This window comes from Equus asinus, chromosome 9 (genome assembly GCF_041296235.1).
Source record: "Equus asinus isolate D_3611 breed Donkey chromosome 9, EquAss-T2T_v2, whole genome shotgun sequence".
NCBI classification, from domain to species: Eukaryota; Metazoa; Chordata; class Mammalia; order Perissodactyla; family Equidae; genus Equus; species Equus asinus.
In genome coordinates, this window is record NC_091798.1 from 33,276,836 (window position 1) to 33,295,973 (window position 19,138).

The following is a 19,138-nucleotide window of genomic DNA, read 5'->3' on the forward strand; positions in this document are numbered from 1 at the left end:
TGTCTCCCAGTATGTCGTCCATGGGAAATCTATTTGACCGGAACAAGAGAGGGCTACTTAAATGGCTTTCCTTATTTTAGTATTAATATTAGACCACAAATGAATCAAGTCTTCCATATAAAAACTGGTATTTTTACAGTCAGTAAGTAAATGCAAAATTACCAACTTTCAGCGCTTAAACCAAGGATGATCCATGTATTAAAGCATATGAGAATTTTTAAAATCAGAAATACCAATTCTCAGGCCTAAAAGACTGTTATAAACAGGAATGGGAGATTCCGACTAAACGGCTTCTTTCTGAAGATTTATATAACAGTTTCTGTATGATTCTCTGGATCATACGGTAAACTTGCCCTTATGTTTAACTTGTTTTTGCCGGGTTCTCTTACCTTGACTTCCCAGTTAGTCTTGTTCTCACGGCCCTTTAGTGGCAGGGAACTCTCTCCCACCCCAGAGAACACTTTCCTGATGCTCATTACTGTGCCATACTTGAGATCTTTCCTTTCAGCAAGGGCTGCTCAGAAAATCACATCAGTGCCAAAGGAGTGAGATTCGTCACAGGGGAGGCTGCAAAAGGCAGAGTTTGGCTGTTTTTAAACTCCCTTTCATATGTAGGCTCTATAGGGCATTTGACCTGTACTTCCTTGAAGAATAATTACTTCATAAAATTGGTCAAAAATGAAAATTGCTGAGGCCGGCCCCGTGGCCGAGTGGTTATGTTCGCATGCTCTACTTTGGCGGCCCAGGGTTTCAAAGGTTCAAATCCTGGGTACGGACCTAGCACTGCTCATCAAGCCACGCTGAGGCAGCATCCCACATGCCACAACTAGAAGGACCCACAACTAAAATGTACAACTATGTACTGAGGGACTTTGGGGGGAAGGAAAAATAAATAGAAAATAAAATCTAAAAGAAAAAAAGTGAAAATTGTTACTGGCCCAGGTACAGGGCTAAGATAATCCTCCAGCCACTCAAAAACTCAGCTGAGCCCTCCTATCATGTGAGAACTGTCAAGATGGAAGATAATATTTCATTTCCTACCTCTTCCAGCTCCTGCATTACTCATTTGCTCTAAACTAAGTGTGTATTTTCTTTATTCAGTCATTTATTGGCTGGCTTTATCATCTTGGAAGAGTCAACAAATTAGAGGAAAAACATTCTGAAGGAGAAGAGACTTTTTATTGATATTCAGGGCCTTGTTTATCCCAGAGCCTTGAAAGAAAAGAGATCTCTCCTGACGATACCAAAAATCTTGGCTGATTCAAGCAAGATAAATAGTCACATATAAAGCATTCAGGCATCTCCATACCTAAAATTAGTCCAATCTCCATGCAGAGGAGGGGATAACAGACGCCTGTGAAGACACGTACTGTGTAAACATTTTGTGATTTCAGTGTAGACAGAGTGTGTCCCTCCGCACAACCAGGAAGACTGGTAGAAATTCTTGGGGAAATAGAAACTCAACTAGGGGCACAGAGTCAAATCTAAATATTCCACTGGGGATTGAGAAGGAAATAGGGTTTAAACCGCATCCCAAAGTCTGGGGAAACATGTGCTAGAATACTTGGGGACAGAGAAAAGTAGGAGAGAGGGTAGGAAGCACATTGTCATATCATGATAGAAATTAAATGAATTATAAATATCTGGATTCAGAGACATTGTGAAAAGACAGTTTTCTAAGAGAGGTAGAACAGAAGGAAATGTGGCTTTAATGTGTTTCCAATGGCAGCTTCAAAGGATTCTCCATAATACAAGAAGCCTATTCAGGGCAGCTCTATGAAAGGTGGCATTTGGTTTACAAGAGGACTGCCTGGAGGCAGAGGCCCAGGGGACTGTTGTAAACCAACTGCTAGGAGAATCCTTAACTCCGGCCTCAAGTGCAGGGGATGCTTCAAGTAACTGAGCTGTGAAGACTGAGAGGAAAAAAGATAACCAATAACTGCAGCTTATTATGGGAAGTCGGCTTGAGTCTTAGATGCATATTGTTTGTTTTGTTTTACATCTCAATTTCCTGACACATAGTAGGGCTTCCCTAAATTAGAGAAGAAATAACTAACTGTAAGATTTGTTCCTTGAAGGAACACTAGGGAAATGTCCAGAGAGGGGCATAGAAATGAGTGTCCCACTGGACTCAAGTCCCACCATCAGCCTTGTTGTCTCAGGTAGGCTCTGGACCCCAAAGACAACATCTAGGCAGTGCTGGGGAGCTCTGAATGAGGCTTTATAGGGCATCTCCTTTACGTGTTCACTTAGGCCAACCTACAAGAGGTCCCTGCCACAAAGAATGGGCAGAAATGACAGAGCAAAAGGGTCTGAAATAAAACCCAGCCCTCTGCTCTACCGGTCTAGGACTCCATCCATGCTGAGACTGAGAGCCATGGAGAACGGGGAGCATGCATTGGAGGTGCCCAGGAAACTGCATTCCCTCTGATCTACTTGAGTTGATTTGCTGCCCACCATAGGCAATGACCCACAGGAACTGTCCGCTAGTTGAGTCCTTTAGAAGGAACAATAGAGCAGAGACCTGAGAGAGCTCAAACACTGTGGGTGCAAGAAGACGAAGGCCTCTCTTCAGCATTCTATTTTTACTGGGCCACAAAGATTCTTCTTAGACAGCTCTTGGGGAGGAAGAAAAGGCTGCATGAAACCATTCTTTATTAGTATCCTCTCAGGCCTATGTATCCTCCTCTGCCATGAAGTCAAAGTATAGGAAACTCTGAGAGTTGAGAATGGTCCTTCTCTTGTCCCTTTCTTACGGTACGATGACTTGAGCCAGAGTGAAGAAGTCTGGGAGAATGGGAATAGTTGAGGATACACAGCGTGAATCTTCATTTCTCCTAGTTTCCATTAATCTCTTCCCATCATTCCTACTGTTAAAGCCTCTCCAAGTTTTCACTGGAAAGACTTCGCATTTACATCCAGCCCATCCAGAAGGAAGGGGTAGAATCAGACAAACTCTTAATGCTGTTGTCTAACTTAGGAGACTCCAACTTGCTGTGGTCACCCCCACCAGAGTGATGAAGGCTGAATGAAAATTTGGCAGACAATGGAAACCACAATGATAGTGTATGAGGTTCCGACTCTGACAGGATAATTTGCTTCCTTTAATTTAGCATTAGAAACCCTGGACATATATAGCTTCTTAAAGTATTCTTCACAGAATTGGTCTGTCACGCCAAGAACCAGGTCATGCAGACCCCTCCTAGACAGCTCTGAGAGGCTTAGAGAAGGTTGCAAGAAGCAATCCTTGTCCTTGACATCTCATGATTCTGCATTTCTCTGCTATTAAGCATGGGTATAAAGCAGACAAGAATCTCAAGGAATAAGAACGTTATCTGAGGCACAGAATCCTGTTCTCTTTCCAGCCTTCTCTAGATGTCCAGATTTGGGACAATGGGGAAAACAAGATGGGAAATTGATAAGCACAATAAAAAAATGCAATATGGAGGCCGGCCCAGTGGTGCAGTAGTTAAGTGTGCACATTCTGCTTCACTGGCCCAGGGTTCGCCAGTTCAGACCCTGAGTTCCGACATGGCACTGCTTGGCAAGCCATGCTGTGGTAGGCGTCCCACATATAAAGCAGAGGAATATGGGCACGGATGTTAGCTCAGGGCCAGTCTTCCTCAGCAAAAGAGGAGGATTGGCAGCAGATGTTAGCTCAGGGTTAATCTTCCTCAAAAAAAAAAAAAAAGCAAGATGAAGCTTCATTCCTCCTAATTCTGCATCACTGAATTTGCTCCCAAACTATAGCTATAAAAGACCCCCAATTCTATGGTATTAAACAGAGTACATCACACAATTCACTGATCTACAATTTGATTATATTCTTCCAGAAGGCATAATCTATCAATAAATAAATAAACCAACATCTCAGCCCTCAAGGTCAAATTAAGAGAGACCTGGTTATGCCATTAGGAGCGAGAGACACTCAATACGCAATATCTATCTTATATCTAGTAAAGTCTAGAGGAGAGGGTAAATGATCTCTAAATGTTTTGCCCTGGAGAAGGAGCTCATAATACTTGATTCTCAACTAAGCTCCTAACACTAGTGCTGTGTAAAAATTTGCAGATAATTTTATAGAAACTTATAACCACAAGCATAAAGCATATAGCTCACTTCCAATGGAATGAAAGTGTCCCCTTTAAGAAAGTGACACTAGGAATTTTGAGCACTCACAGGTCAGAGTCATGCGTACCTGAGAAGCAACACAAAGCTCCTTTTTCAAGACTGAGTCTCTTATACTGAAGTATAAGTCATGAAGCCACCTCCTAGAAAGCTCTGAAGGGCTAAGAGACAACATTGTCTTTCAGCTTCAATTTGACCTTTCAATACTTTGATTTGTGATATTAGGTCTGGGGCTATGCAAACCCCATTGTTGCTTGTCCAGTCAGCCAACTCTGCCAATAGGGGAGTGCTAGAGGGAGCCGAGAAGACTGTAGGAGGGAGAAGGGACTTGTTCTTTTCCACTTGGTTCATGTGTTCTTGGTATTCCTGTGAGCATCACTCCAGCAACACAGGAGGACAGGTGGGAGGAGGAGTAGGGAGAGGAGAAGGGGGAAGAGGAGGGGAAGGAAAAGGGGAGAAAGAACCAGAGGAGGGGAAAGAGGGAGGAGAAAGAGAAAACTTACAGACATTGTTTTCTTTCTCCTAAATACATCTGTGTGAATTTCCTAAAAACGAGGACAATTTCTTTTGAGTTCAATTATCAAAATCAGGAAATTAACATTGATATAATTCTCTCTAATCTATTTACTTTATTCAGATATTGCCAATTATTCCATTAATGTTTTTTACGGCAAGTTGTTTTATTTGTTTCGGTTCCCCAGGATCCAATCCGAAACTCCATAGTATTTAATAATCATGTCTCTAGTATTCTTTAATCTAGAAGTTTTTCTCAATCCTACTTCATCTTGTGTTACCTTGACATTTTTAAAGAGTATGGGCCGTTTTGTAGAATGTCCCTCAATTTGGGTTTGTCTGCTGTTTCCTCATGGATTAGAATTGACATGTAATGCATTTTGGCAGAATTACTTCAGAAGTGATGTTGTGTTTTTTTCAGTGCATCGTGTTAAGGAGGCACATGATTTCTATTTGTCCTACTCTTGATGCTTTTAACTTTAATTACTTAATTAAAGATATATCAACTAGCTTTCTTCACTGTAGTTACTATTTTTCCCTTCGTAATTAATAGGGACTTTGTGGGGAGATAGTTTCAGACTGTAAATATCCTCTTCTTCATCAAACTTCTACTCATTAGTTTTAGCATCCATTGATGATTCATGCCTAAAAATATTATGATCTTTGCTAAATGATTATTTTCCAAATGCTTTATCATCCCTTTTATAGTTATTAGTTGGCATTCTACTATAAGAAAGAGATTTTCCTTCTTTCTTATTTATTCCATTTTATTTATTTGTTTATAACAATATGGACTCATGGATTCTAATTTTATTCTATGGATTATGTTCCCTTATGATTATTCATTTTGATGCTCAAACTTTCCTATATTTTGCTCATGGGAGTCCTTTCAAGCTGGCTTCTTCGACTTTTGAGGTTTCCCTATCATTCTTTGGGTACTTCTTTACTTTCTGATATGGCAAGAAGTCCCAGGCTCATCTTGTACTTTACTGCCCCAGCCTTAGAATCAGCTGTTTCTCCAAGGAGCCCAGGTTTCTTTTCCTTTAATGAAGTATGGTATTTAGAATTCATAATCTGGACACGGATGCATCATTGCTGCTAGGCCTTCTCAGCAGACAGAGCTAGCATATACATCTAAGCATTCGCTCTCTTTCTCCTCCACCTCACTACCAATCTACATTCACACAAGCAATCTATGCGAGTGTCTGTTTCTCCACAATCTCATCAACAGAAGCTGTTTTCAAACAATCTGATTTTATAAGACAGTTTCTAGTGGTCTTATCCAGTCATAAAGGTCATACTCACACAGATCTGGGAAGCGACTGTGCTCACTGTGCCTCTTAAAAGTGTATGCTGCATTCCAGCCTGGAGGCACAGGGTGGTAGATATCTCCAAAGGGCTCCCCTCTGTGTGGCTGTCTATGACCAAAGTTCTGCCTGCAACTCTCAGTAGACAGCAGGCTAGGCATTTCCCAGAAGACTCTGTCCACCTGCCCCCTTGTATACGGGAGACATAAGGGCAAGCACAAATTACAGAAGATACATGAAACCCGGTCTCAAGGCTGGGTTCTGATAATGGACTTTAGATTGCTAAGATTCGCTAATTCTACACTCCTCAGGGATAGCTCAGTGGAAAAACATCTTGTCTTTACCTTTAAAGCCTACGTATAAAACTTTGCCACAAAGATAATTTGGAGTGGAAGGAAATATTGGGGAGATGAGTATATGGCATAAAGCAAAGCATTCTATTACTCCTCTTCAGCCTGCCCTTAATGTTAAGATTCTCAGCCAGAATAAAAACTGATTGAGAGGAAAAATAGGAAAAAAGAGTTAGCAGAAAGCTCTATTCCACTTAATTCTGCCATAGCAAATTTGTCCACCCAAGTATACATGTGAAAACCAACCCCAGACTGCTTCATGGCACAAGACATAGGACATATCCATGGCTGTCCCATAGTTTAGAGAAGGTCTTGCGAGAAGGGATGACCGAAAAGATCTTGGTCATGATGGTTAGAGTCAACAGGTTCTGGGGATGGACCTGGGAGGGGTGAGATTCAATGCCATATTGATAAATTTTTAATCAAGCCAAGAATGGAGGTAGAATTAAGTAAGATGTGTTCTAAAGGCTTTTCACTGGAGAAGGAAGGTACAATTCTAGTTTCCAACTGCGGCTCCCATGCACAGCTACAAAGACAGAGTTTTGCAAGGATCTTGAAAACAATCATAAAGTCACTTTTCTATTGAGGGGTGGAGGTGGAGGGGAGATGCCCATACTAAAAGGACACTAGGAGTGCTGGTGACACATCATTTAAGTACTTGTTAAAGAAAATGGAGATAAACAGCATTAGGATTCCTCTCTAAGTTTGGTCTCTCAGTCAGGCTCTGGACTAAATTACCATCATGTACTTGGAGTTGTCAGTCTCAATCATCTTCATTTTCTCATCTGCTATTTTATACATAAATATGTGTGGCCTGAGGATAGGGTGCTGAATGGAGGAAAGTATGAGGTTTGAGGACATTGAATGAAGCGATTATTTTGTGATATATTAGCTCAAGAGTAGATTAAAGATATCTGGGAAGCCCAGGAGATGTTAGTAGCCGAAGTATGAAGCTCCTTTTTTCGGTCTCATACCATCCGTTTCTAAAATCCTGTTTATAGAGCCTTACCCAGGTTGATTGAGGAAATTAGGCTCAAAAACTAAATTTAATATCCATTCCTACCTTTGGTTCAAGAGGTAGAAGAGATCATCATTATGACCCACAGAAGGCCAGGCCTTTGAATTAGTCTAATTTAGGTCAGAGGGGCCACAATTAGGCATAAAGTATTCTTTCTGGGCTTGATACCCCATACTGAGATCTGGGACATGAAGACTTCTCCTCCATCAGGGAAGATATGTGAAACAAATCTATGTTCTATAATGTCTCCATACAGATCGCTATATAAAATCAGAAACAGGTCATTTTTCAAAAAATTCTGGGAAATTAGGACTTTGCATTATACAAAGCACTTTGCTCTTCCTCTTTGACATCTCCATGCTATTATGTCTTTGGGCCAAGATAGAAATGGTTCGAAAAATGGAGAAAAAATTAGGGGCTCCATCACCTCTGATGCACAGTAGGTGTTTTAATCCCAATAACTAGGTATTAAAATCAGAAAGGAAGAATAAAGGGCCTGGGCCCGTGGCTGAGTGGTTGAGTTAGCACGCTCAGCTTTGGAGGCCCAGAGCCTCACCCGTTCGGATCCTGGGCATGGACCTAGCACCACTCATCAGGCCATGCTGCTCTGGTGTCCCACATGGCACAGCCAGAGGCACTCACAACTAGAATATACAACTATGTACTGGGGGGGTTTTGGGGAGAAGAAGGAAAAAAACAAAAGAAAGAATAAAGATCTGCTCTCAATTATAAAGGCCAAACAAATCTTAAGAATTACAGATAAATTTACATGAAGCTCAATATGTCACACCTCCTTTTGCTCTTGTATTTAAAAATTGTTCTGTATTACAAAGGCAGATTACAGCTTCCTGGGAATCTGGGGAAATTATCATGAAGGAATGTGACCTGTTTCTCCTGTCTCGATCTCCAGTTATTCAGTGGCTACAGATAAAATAAAGAGGGCTTGGAAACTGAGCTGTTTGGAGATGTAGAAGGAAGAGACGTTTTTCTCACTCAGTGTTAATTTGCTCCTGATGTAAAGACTTTTAGTGGCTCACCTGTTAAAACATAGCCTGGAAAGGGAGGTTAAATTCACTATTTCTGTCATTCTTACATATCAGGCCCTTCAGGAGATGAGAGGATGGTCCACCAACAGTACAGTCTTGAAATTCTGCCACTGACATTATGCTTTCATATTGAAGGCCAAACATCTCAAACTCTAGGAAAGGGTCTATCCAGTTGTCTATATTATAATGTAAAATCTAAATCTGCCTGGAGGTGGGATGATGTAAGCAACCCCTAAGGAGACATGTGTGGTGTAAAATCCATTGACTCTGCATTGCCCAGAAGCACTAATCCAATCACTCTGCAGGGAACTGTGACCACATAGTACTGGCTTTCCAAGAGGAGCTTCCATTTGAGGGGGACACTAGAGAAGTAGGATCCACAGAGTTTGCAGTTCTACTGAACAGAAAGAGAGACATGAAGGCCTTTCTCCAGGCTTGATTTCTCATACTGACTCTGGGCTCTGAAGGCCTCTGCCAGTCAACTCTAGACAAATCAAGGGCAACTCATGCAGCAAAGCTTCCTCTCTTCTTCTCATGCCTTCAAGAAATTCTCTTTTATGAATACAAACAGTGAGATTAGCGAAGCTTGGGCATGAGCAACTGTACACATAAAAGACTGTATTTTTCTACCACTATCCTACTGCACTCTAATGTGGAGGTGATGAAGCATAAGTCAGACGAATGACACTGCCCTGCATTTCTGTAACTAACTCTCAGTTTACCCGACTGCAAAGAAGATACGGGAGACTGGAGAAGGAACTTAAAAATAACTACTTGTTGTATAACCAAAATATCGTAAGCCCTGATTTGCCTGGCTGAATGAGTGAGTCCTGACCTACTCACACTAAAAGGTCACATTCCTGCCAAATAGACTGCCTATGCCCTCGGCATCTTCTGCTTCAATATTTCTCTAGAAGTCCTCCAGGGGATCATTATATGACTTTAAGAATCAGTGCAGCAGCCTCTGTCTTTGCTTCTCAGGACCAGGCCTTCACCAATGCCACAAAACATGCGGACTCTGCTGTTCCAGACGCCCCTCACACACGGTCCACTGTGCTTCTTGCCACTCTGCACGAGTCCTCGTGTCCTCCATGGCACAGAGACTGCCCAGTTCGTCCTGCCCAGTGATGCCCTCAGTCCTCGTCAGGCGGAAATGCTTAGCAGTCCCTTTCATGGTAAGGAAAATTCCCTCTCACCTCTGCCTTAAGCTCTCTTGGGGAAGGAGAAAGCTCTTTTCCTCTATGTGAAGCTCCTTTACTGAGGTGAGAGCAATTCTCTCTGCTTCTTTTAAAAGAATTGTCAGTGCAGGACAACTTGGGCCCCAGTGTGTGGAAGTGTTGAATAGGATGACTCCGTTTCCACACAGAGCACAACATATCTGACACCTCCCAGTGTAACTGGGTCAAGACTGATTCAAGGACCAGTGTCACATTCTACCTGAAAACAATGTTCATCCATTCTTCATTTTGGCCTCTATTTTTGGTTATTTATCTCTCTGCCATAAATATAGTTGTAAAATGGGAGAATATTGTGACAGATGAAGACACTGCATGAAATGAAAACACCAAAATTTAACTTTGGGCACGTTGTGATTCAGTGGAGGAGGTTAAAAAATTATACGGCAAACCAAGAAAGGTTAGGAGAAAGGATATGAAATTCCATTTCTTCAACTTCAATATCAGAGTGTTGTGCCCTTAACATCCTGTGTGAGGTCTCTCCTAGGAACAAAAGAAGAGATTAATATTCATTCCATCTGCTGGTTCAGGTGATACAAGAGCTGGCTATTATCACCTACAGAAATCAACCACCAGCTTAGTTTATTCAGGGTCAGAAAGATCAAGCCTGTGCATGAAATTTATATCTCAAGGCTTGAAGCTCAAGTGCGACTGCATAAGTAGAACCACTCTTGGCCCCTCGTTTGTATATTGCCTATAAATATCTAGCTTCTCAAATGCTCTTTGGGCCAGTTTTAACATCTTATGGGTCTTCTAATTAATTAATTATAATCATGGATGTCTACATTTTGCATTTGCCTGAGGATCTTGACTTCACCATTTTGAAAATTATAATTCAACAAGAGTTAGGAGTTTTACAGATTTGTTTGAAAGATGGATTGGGGTTTTGTTAAGGATTGAGAAATTTATTAGAAGGAGAAATGGATGCTGAGAAAAGAGAAGGAATTTGGTCTTCGGGCAAAAGAAAAGAGGTTTAAAAAAGTTACAATGAGGAAGTTGCTTTCCTGAAATTTAACTCCCTCTCTCTGAGTTTGGCCTGCCTTCCTTATATCATCTCCTTTCAGAATGAAACCCACTTGGGCCAAAGAGGTAGTCTCCAATTCCTCAGGAAAGACCCCTCTGCTCGTTGCAGGAGCTAGAGCCGAGGATACGTTAAGCAAGAGTGCCCCAGGAGGAGGCAGTGAGCAGAGACAAGGGAGCTTAAAGATTTCCTTGCAAAGTTTTGCTATTCTTGGCGGAGGGCGAAAACACCGCACAAAACTCAAATTCCTTCATTGTGCACTTTTCTAACATGGAAGTGTTAGCAGGCTCCAGGCTCCCAATTTCACACTCCAGATCATAAAATGTAAATGCAGGATGTAAATATTTAAAGAAAGCGGGCTCATAAATATGTGAAGCAGACCAGGCAATCTGTAAGCTCCACTTTTAGACAACCCTATGCTCCTTTCAGCCCCTCTGCACCTGGCATGTCTGCCAGGGGAAAATAAGTATTCAGCCATTTGAGGGACCTAAGGAATAATTTGGGGGCTCTTGAAGTGTGAGGTATTAGGGGAAATTTTCAAAACTTTGGGGGCCAGAAAGAAAAGATTGGGGCTTTAAAGGCTTTAATAAGAAAGGTTCCAATATGGAGAAGGGGATAGTACAATAGATTAGCAGGAACTCATAGAGGTCCTTCTGCACGCCAGGCATGCGCTAAGGTTTTTACAAACATAATTCATTTAAATTTCCATTTAGTAGGCAAAGGCAATTTTTACCTCGGCTTCACAGATGAGACAATGAGGCTGAGAGAAAATATGGTTACAAGTTCTCATGATTAGAAGGTGGCAGAATCAGGACTGTACCCTAGGAAGAAGGCAAACAAGTTGTGGAAGAGAATATGGCTTGGAGTGTTTGGGACGTTCAGAGTAGGGGACGGCCATTTCTTGTTGGCAATACACTTCTCAAGATTTGGGGGTTTTTTGAGTCAAAGTCATGCTGCTCTTTCTGGGCCTCATCTTCCCTTCTCAGCCAAGCTGCTTCCACTGCAGTTGCACAAGCTCAGTGATGATTTGCCCAACACACTGATTGATCGTTAATGCCTCATTCTCTAGAGCACTATGCCTGGGGAGGGAGGGAGAAGGGTCCCTGAAAGTTGGGCACTTAAAACCCCTTGAAGTTTCCCCACACTTTCCCAGAGCCAGACCCCTGAGGCCTTTCCTCACTACAGAAGGTAAAACCTGAACCTCAACAGAGCAACTTTCAAAATGGAAGACGAGTTGTCTACTTAGACATGATCCTTGACACTTGCCTCTCCCTCAGCCCCAACATCCAATCCATCAGCAAACGCTCGCAGTGCCACCTCTAAAATGTATCCATTTGAAACAGTTTGGTTTTCTCCATATCTACTGCCACCACTCTAATCTAAGCCTCTCATCTCTAGCCTAGATGACCACAGCATCCTAACTACATCCACTTTGCCCGGTAGCAGTTCATTTCCCACCTCCTTTAAACCAGGTTTAAACTTTTCAGTGGCTCTTCATTGCATTTAAGAAAACTCCAGGTTGCCTGGCAATGGGCTACAAGGTGCTGCATAATTTGGTTCTTGCCCACCTTCCCAACTTCTCCTCATGTCATGTTCCCCCATGCTCACCATATACAGCTGTACTGACCTTCCAAAATATTTCTCATTCCTGGCCTTTTCTCTCCTCACAGCTCATCCTTCCATCTGAAACTCTCTCTTCTCGGTTCTTACATGACTGGTATAACCTATACTTCATTTCTCAGTTTAAATGTCACCCCCACAATGAGTCATTCCCGCTCACCCCACCTCCAGTTCCTTATTTTCCACTCGGTCATTCATTGCTTCACGGCACTTGTAAAAATTTGCTATTATTTTAGTGGTTTGTTTTCTTGTTCTTTAACTGCCCCATCCACTAGACTCAAGCTCCATCAGGACAGGAACTATGTCTATTTTATTCACTGTGATATGCATGTGCTTATTAAACTGCCTGGCCCATGTACATAATAATTTTGTTAGTCACTTTGAGTTCCTAAGCTCTATAAAAATTATGGTGTCTCCCACGGATAACGAAAAGTAAAAACTATCCTAAAACTAAAACTTGCATATGCACTAAAATTAAACTGGCTTTTGTAGATTTTCTGATTGCAAAATTTTGGAAAAGGTCATTGAAATGGAACTTTTCCCATTTCTTTGGTGTCCCTGATTTGCTGGTAACCTAAGTCCATGTGTCATCTGCCATCGGGGAATATGTAACTGCTCAGGACCTGAAAGGGAAGGACTGTTTCTCATTTTCACATCACAGCAAAGGTTTGTATTATCATTTAAATCTTACTTAATAAATCTGCAATGGAGCAGTGGTCACTGTTAGTATAACACCTCCTTTTCTACCCTAAGAAGAGTTAATTGTTTCGCCTCCCTTCATGCTTTCTCACCTCATACAGCCTGTCAGTTCCTTAGCTATTGACAAACTCTAATCCTGCGCATAAATTAACAGAAGAGAAATATGCAGGAAAGAAGCTGCGTGTTGAGCCGTGTTGGGAGGGGGAGGCAGGTTCTTTCAACAAACATGTAAGTGGCACATAATGTACACAGGTACTATGCTAGGTACCAGCATTAAACAAAAATTGAGTAACACGCCATGTTCTTCCACGTCTCAGCACCTTGTATATTTCCTTCCCTTTGTCCAAAAGCACCTGCCCCCCACTCCACCCAACAGTCCCTGCAGCACAGCGTGCCTGGGCTCCCAAACTCAGTCATAGCCTCCCTTTATATGCTATCAGAGCTTCCTGTAGTTCTCAACATAATTTACTTTAAGTAATTATGTAGTCTCTCTTTCCTTTAGATGATAAGCTCCAGGAAGAGAGTGCTCATGTTATCTTATTCACAGCTAGGTCCCTGGTACCTACTCCAGAATACAGTAGCAGCTAGCAGTAAGGACTTGTTAGATTAATGTATCAATAAACAAATGAAGAAACAGTATATCTCTGACCTCAAAGTGTTTACGATCAAACAGGAGAGAAAGATGAAGAAAAAATCATTTACCATTCAACGTCACGAATGTAGTAATACAGACATGGCAAGGGACGACGGGAACCTCAGTTTTAACACTAATTCTGGTATGAGGGAAGACTCCCCAAAGGCGGTGATGGATAAATCTTAAAGGTTGAAAATTTGGGGCAGGGAAGGAACTTTCAGAAGAAACAAGGTGAGTAAAGGCAAAAGTTTCCACCTGTGATACAGGAAGTCATTCATTAGACTGTTGGCCGTAGGGGTGTAGGGTTCATGGGACAGTTCTAATATCCTTGCTCACTGATACTCTCGATACTATCGATAAAGCAGCGAGGTCAGAATGATATCCTTATTCTTAGTGAACTCAAGAAGATCCTGACTGCTTACATTTAATTTTCTCTGTAAATATACAATATGTTAATAATCTCTTATAGAGTAGACAGCAAATAAACAGTCACTTCTGAACTCCTCCCTTTTTGCCCTTTTTTGGGGGGAAATCTGGACAGTGCCCTATCTCTGAGATAGACATCTCCAGAAACCCTCAGAGTGTGCTGAAAGCTGGTCTGCAGTCATAGCAGCAAGTTCTTAGAACAAACCTGAGTGATCTGAGTGTTTTGGAAACATCCAGAAATATGTGCTATGCATAACCATAGTTATTATCAATTGCATTAATAATAGCATTAGCTAATATTATTTACTATTTATTACATACCAGATACCTGTTAACTCTTTGCACCATGAACTTTGATATTCAAAACAACCCAGTGAAGTGGGTACTGCTCTTAGGTCATACAGATGAAGAAATTGCACAGAGAAATTAAGTAACTTGCCCAAGGTCACTCAGAAAACAAACGAGGAGTATGAACTCAATCTAGGCAGTCTGTCTCCAGAGCCCACACTTTGCAGCTTCCTCCCATTATGCAGCGGTTTCTCCTGAAAATTTAATGCTGCTTTTGGAGCCAAGAGCCTCATACTGTGCTTTTTCAGACATCTCACAGAATTCAGAAGTCAAAGTTGGAAAGGTCCTGGGAGAGGGAGAAAGTCTGGTCACTATTAGTACTACTGGAGAAGATGCTCTTAGAACAACATCAGTATTTCCAAAGAACGTTATGCATACCACTGGTGATATGCTAGATGACTTTGAATATGCATGGACAAACATTTTCATTTTAATAGCTATGTATATTTAAAATATGTTTTAGATGGATATTATCCTAATGTGCATGTATGCCAATAAGATAATTATTGTAATCATCTTTTTAATTTTGAGAGATATCAAAAAATATAAATAGGCAAATAATATTATAGTAATAACTTATACAGCCGTGATTCAAGGCAGAAGTTATTTTATTTATTTACCGACTTATTCATTCAACAAATATTTATTGAGCACCTCATATGGGTCAGCACTGTTCACAAATACAGAGACAAACAAACAAAAATCTCTGCCCTTTCATAGTTTACATTCTAGTGGGGAGAAACAAATTAAAAAAAATTGTAAAGTGCAGGGTCCGCCTTGTGGCGGAGGGGTTAAGTTCAAGTGCTCCACTTCAGCAGCCCAGGATTTTACAGGTTCAGACCCTGGGCACAGACATGGCACTGCTCATCAAGCCATGCTGAGGCAGCGTCCCACATAGCACAACCAGAGGCACTCACAACTAGAATATACAACTATGTACTGGGGGGCTCTGGGGAGAAGAAGAGAAAAAAAAATTTAAAAATTATAAAAAAAAATTTTAAGTGCAAATAAATAACACAGTATATTAGAAGACAATACATACTATGGAAAAATAGAGATAGTAAGAGGGGATGGCAATGAAGAGAAGGAATGAAATTATAAAATTAAAAATTATTCCAAATAAAGTTGAAGTATCTGTTATACTAAAAAAATGTATGATTTTGCTTTAAGTTCCTTTCTCTGAGGATACTCTCTTTACCATACCAACTTTCATTTATGTTCTGCTGAAGCCAGAGACGAATTTCATTTTAAAGGAAACAAATAACCAATAATTAAAGTAAACAAAAATAAATACTACATAAGTAAAGTAAATATCTAAAGAAAACTATTATTAAATAATGATAACAATGCTGCATGGAAAAAGCAAAATATGGGACAGTAGTATTTGAATGGTTAAATTGGGGAATTGTTCAAATAGGAAACACCAGACAACTTTCTCTCCCCCAATTGATTCTGCTTGCGTTGATGGGAGGAGAGAAAACTAGAATCACTCACCCCAACCAAGTCAGCTCTTGATGCTAAAGATGAAATGCTCCCTCACAAGGCCAGTGGGAAGGATTCTGTCACCTAAACATGTCTGAGCTTCTACAACCTGCAGCTTTCTTCTGCTTGCTTACGTATCACCTCTGTGGAGACAGCCGAAGATGAAATATGGAGAAGAATACAAAAAGAAGCGAGATCATCACACCTATTCCTTTATGTTACCTGACTACATTTAGGCGAAGCTGATGTGGAAGTGTGTGCAGACTGTGTGACTGTTCAGGGAGGCAGGGGCCGTTATCCACACAGAGCAGGATGCAGGCTTTCCCTTGGAGAGGACCAGGAGGCCATGCCAAGGCTGCGGATGAGCTGCGACCCTTTCCTCACCCACCTAATTACCTTCAAGTGAGTTTTGTTAGAGTAAGGCCCTGGCATCAAGCGTGAGCCTACGCAGGAAAAAGTCCTCTTACATTTTAATATTAATTACTTAAGAATGAGTTACAAATAATTATAGATAACATTTATTGAACACTTACTATATGCTAGACATCATTCTATTTCATTCTCACAATGACCCTCTGAGGTTCTATGATTATTTCCAAAAACATAGGTTCAGGGAAGTTAATTATGTGTCCCAAATCATATCTATAGTAAATAATGGCCCCAGAAATCGACCCCAGGCTGTCTGACTCTGAAACTTGTACTAATCCCATTTGAACCTATAAATAACCCTATGGGTTAACAATGGAGTATCTCCATTCCATGGAGGAGCGGCAGAAAACTGTAATGGTTAGGAGAGCAAATGTTAGTGTTAGAAGAGTCAGACTTTCCATTCTGGCTCTGCCATTTATTATCTGTGAAATTTCTCTAACTCCTTTAAGACTTACAACATCATCAATGGTCACATTTTAGAGAACTTTTAATCTCTCAGGGCATCCCTTTCTTTGCCATCATCATCTTCATCACAATTATTATGTAGTGTTTTTTTACCTTAATTTTTTCCCTTTTCTGAAATTGTTGTGCAATTCCCTTAATCCCTTGGATTGAGAAGCGGCTACAATGTACTCCTCCTCCTAATAGTAATAATAGTAAACAGCTATTGTATGCTTACTACATGCCAAGTGCTTTTAGTGCCTTATCTCATTCACTCTTTACAACTACTGCATGAGATAAATACTAGTGTCATCTATAATTTATAGTTAGAAATAGAATTTACCTAGGACTCAATACTACTGATTTCACTTCCTTTTTTCCTACCTACACTGGCTGGGAACTCCAAGAACATCCATGAAAATGGCATAGAATTTCCCTCAGGAAATGGAACACTCCAGGAGTTTGACACTGAAAGGGTTTGGAACCATCCACCAACTGGTGCTACCGAGAATTGTGGTTGCTCAAGGAATTTCTGTTTCCTCTGTTTCCTCTGTTCCAACTTCCGTTTCCACAGGGGAGTACCAAATACCTCCAGGTCCTCTTCTAAGAGCCGGAGCTGGGAAAACAGTGAGACCAAGTGACTCACCTGAGAAGAACAGAGAGGAGTGCCAAGGAATAGAACAGACTTATTTCATTACACAGTCCAGCCACTCACCTTGCTTTTAACACCTTGAGTGGCATCGTGTTAAAGACGCCACAAAGGAGAAACAATCAAAATAATAATAATCTCCTATTATACGACATAATTTTCTCCACATTTGTCATTATTTTTTCTGATGGCAAATTTAATATTTTATTGGAAAACCGCAGAAAATGAGAAAAATAACTAAGCTATTTTATATGTTTCAGTCTAGATTTCAATTAAATTTAAATTAATCTCTTCCCTTGCCTGTACACCTTTGCCCCATTTTTAAAGACCTGAGCGCGCGGTAGGGTAGACCAAGAGCATCCCAGAAGGCAGCAGGACAAATTCACTCTCGTCCAGACCCTGCAGCTCCTTTCATCCATCTCCCCTCCCCCTTAGTCTGGTCGCCTACCATTGGTCATTACCATGACAACCAGCAGCTGCTGGGGCAGGCAGCCTCTACCGCAGCAGGGGTGGGGCCGTGGGGGAGGGGGCGGGAGAGGAGGAGCCAGAGGAGGTGTCTGCTGCAAGTTCCTGGCTGCTTCTGAGCTCACCCCATCCTCCGAGAGGGAGGAGGCCAAGTGGTGATGCTGCTGCTTCTGCCTCCTCGACTGCTGATACTCTAGTGGAGCTGGAAGGGTGGTTCCTATTCGCACCATCGCCAACCAGAGAGGGAGGGAAAAAAATCCCAGCAGCCGCTGCTGATGTTGGGTTCGGAGGCTGCATCCGACTCGGTCACAAGGAAAATGGATTCAGTTTGCATCTCTCCCTCCTTTCAACAGCTTCTCCGGGTCTCAGCACGGTAAGTAGGAGACGGCGGGGCTGTCTTCTTGGTTTAGCTGGCTATTCAATGACCTGTGTATACATTTATGGCCTGCACTTGAACAATGACTCCCTCAGAGCAGGACAGAATGATGTGGAGACAGAGATGGGGATGGAGGGAGAGGAAGGTTGCCAGGGAGAGAAGTAAGAAGGCATCTGCTTGTGTTAAAAAAAAAAGAAATGGTGTTCTGATTTTATCTTGAACTGGCTCAGAATGCAGACTGAGCCACTTGCTTTTCCTTACAAGCTTGGCAACAGAACTGGGTGGAAAAAGAGCTAACAAGAAATGGGTGTTATTGAAAGGAATCATTTCATTTGCAGCGCTCACATATAGGGTTGGGCCTTCCTCAAAAACACATTTGGTGCCTCATAAGCTTTCCGGCCTGATTATAAGGTGGTTTTGCTTATTTCCTTCATTGCTAAGAAAAGGTTGCCCCAGAATTTTGCGTTCTGTTTTCATATTCTAATATACTCTTGTTGAGATACCATTTGCAAGATACAGAGTTTCATTTTTAGTGCATAGATTTTATTGTGAACATATAAATGTATACCTATGGATAAGCGTATCATATATACACGTTACTTAGCACTTACAATGCATTTATGAAACGTATCTATATGCAGAATGTGCTTTGCAATCATTTTTATGGGTTATAAATGCCCTTGCATGCTTGGAGGTAATTGCATATTTCTGAAACTATGCTTCTGGTTTGTATTACTATTCATTGGCTTCATTTGGATTAATGTGAGATTTATTCTTGTTATTGTCCCTTAGTTTCGTTGTGACCAATTAGGACAGATGCGTGTCATTTAATCTATATCATAGCCCTAGATGTGAATTCGTAGCCTGCCTCTTTTCTTTATTTTTGATTGGGTTTGTGGGGGGTGATTTGAGAGCCCTGAATTTACACTGATGGGAAAGGGAGGTGGCTTG

The 19,138-nt window shown here is 41.3% G+C and overlaps 1 protein-coding gene and 1 long non-coding RNA gene across 4 annotated transcripts in view; one reads left to right on the plus strand and one right to left on the minus strand.

Annotated features, from left to right (window-relative positions):
- Positions 1–14,938: 14,938 nt before the first annotated feature.
- LOC139046277 (uncharacterized) lies at positions 14,939–17,763 on the minus strand. The gene is made up of 4 exons (XR_011506123.1): positions 17,413–17,763; positions 17,082–17,313; positions 15,840–15,970; positions 14,939–15,294 (listed from the first exon to the last, which is right to left on the minus strand). It is a non-coding gene; the product is annotated as an uncharacterized lncRNA (long non-coding RNA).
- Positions 17,764–17,863: 100 nt separating this feature from the next.
- The window catches only part of JAKMIP2 (janus kinase and microtubule interacting protein 2), a 146,228-nt gene continuing 144,953 nt past the window's right edge, over positions 17,864–19,138 (plus strand). For all 3 annotated transcript variants that reach the window (XM_070517244.1, XM_014854809.3, XM_014854810.3), the window contains exon 1: positions 17,864–18,184. The gene's annotated coding sequence lies outside the window, so the exon portion shown is untranslated. The remainder of the gene's footprint in view (positions 18,185–19,138) is intronic.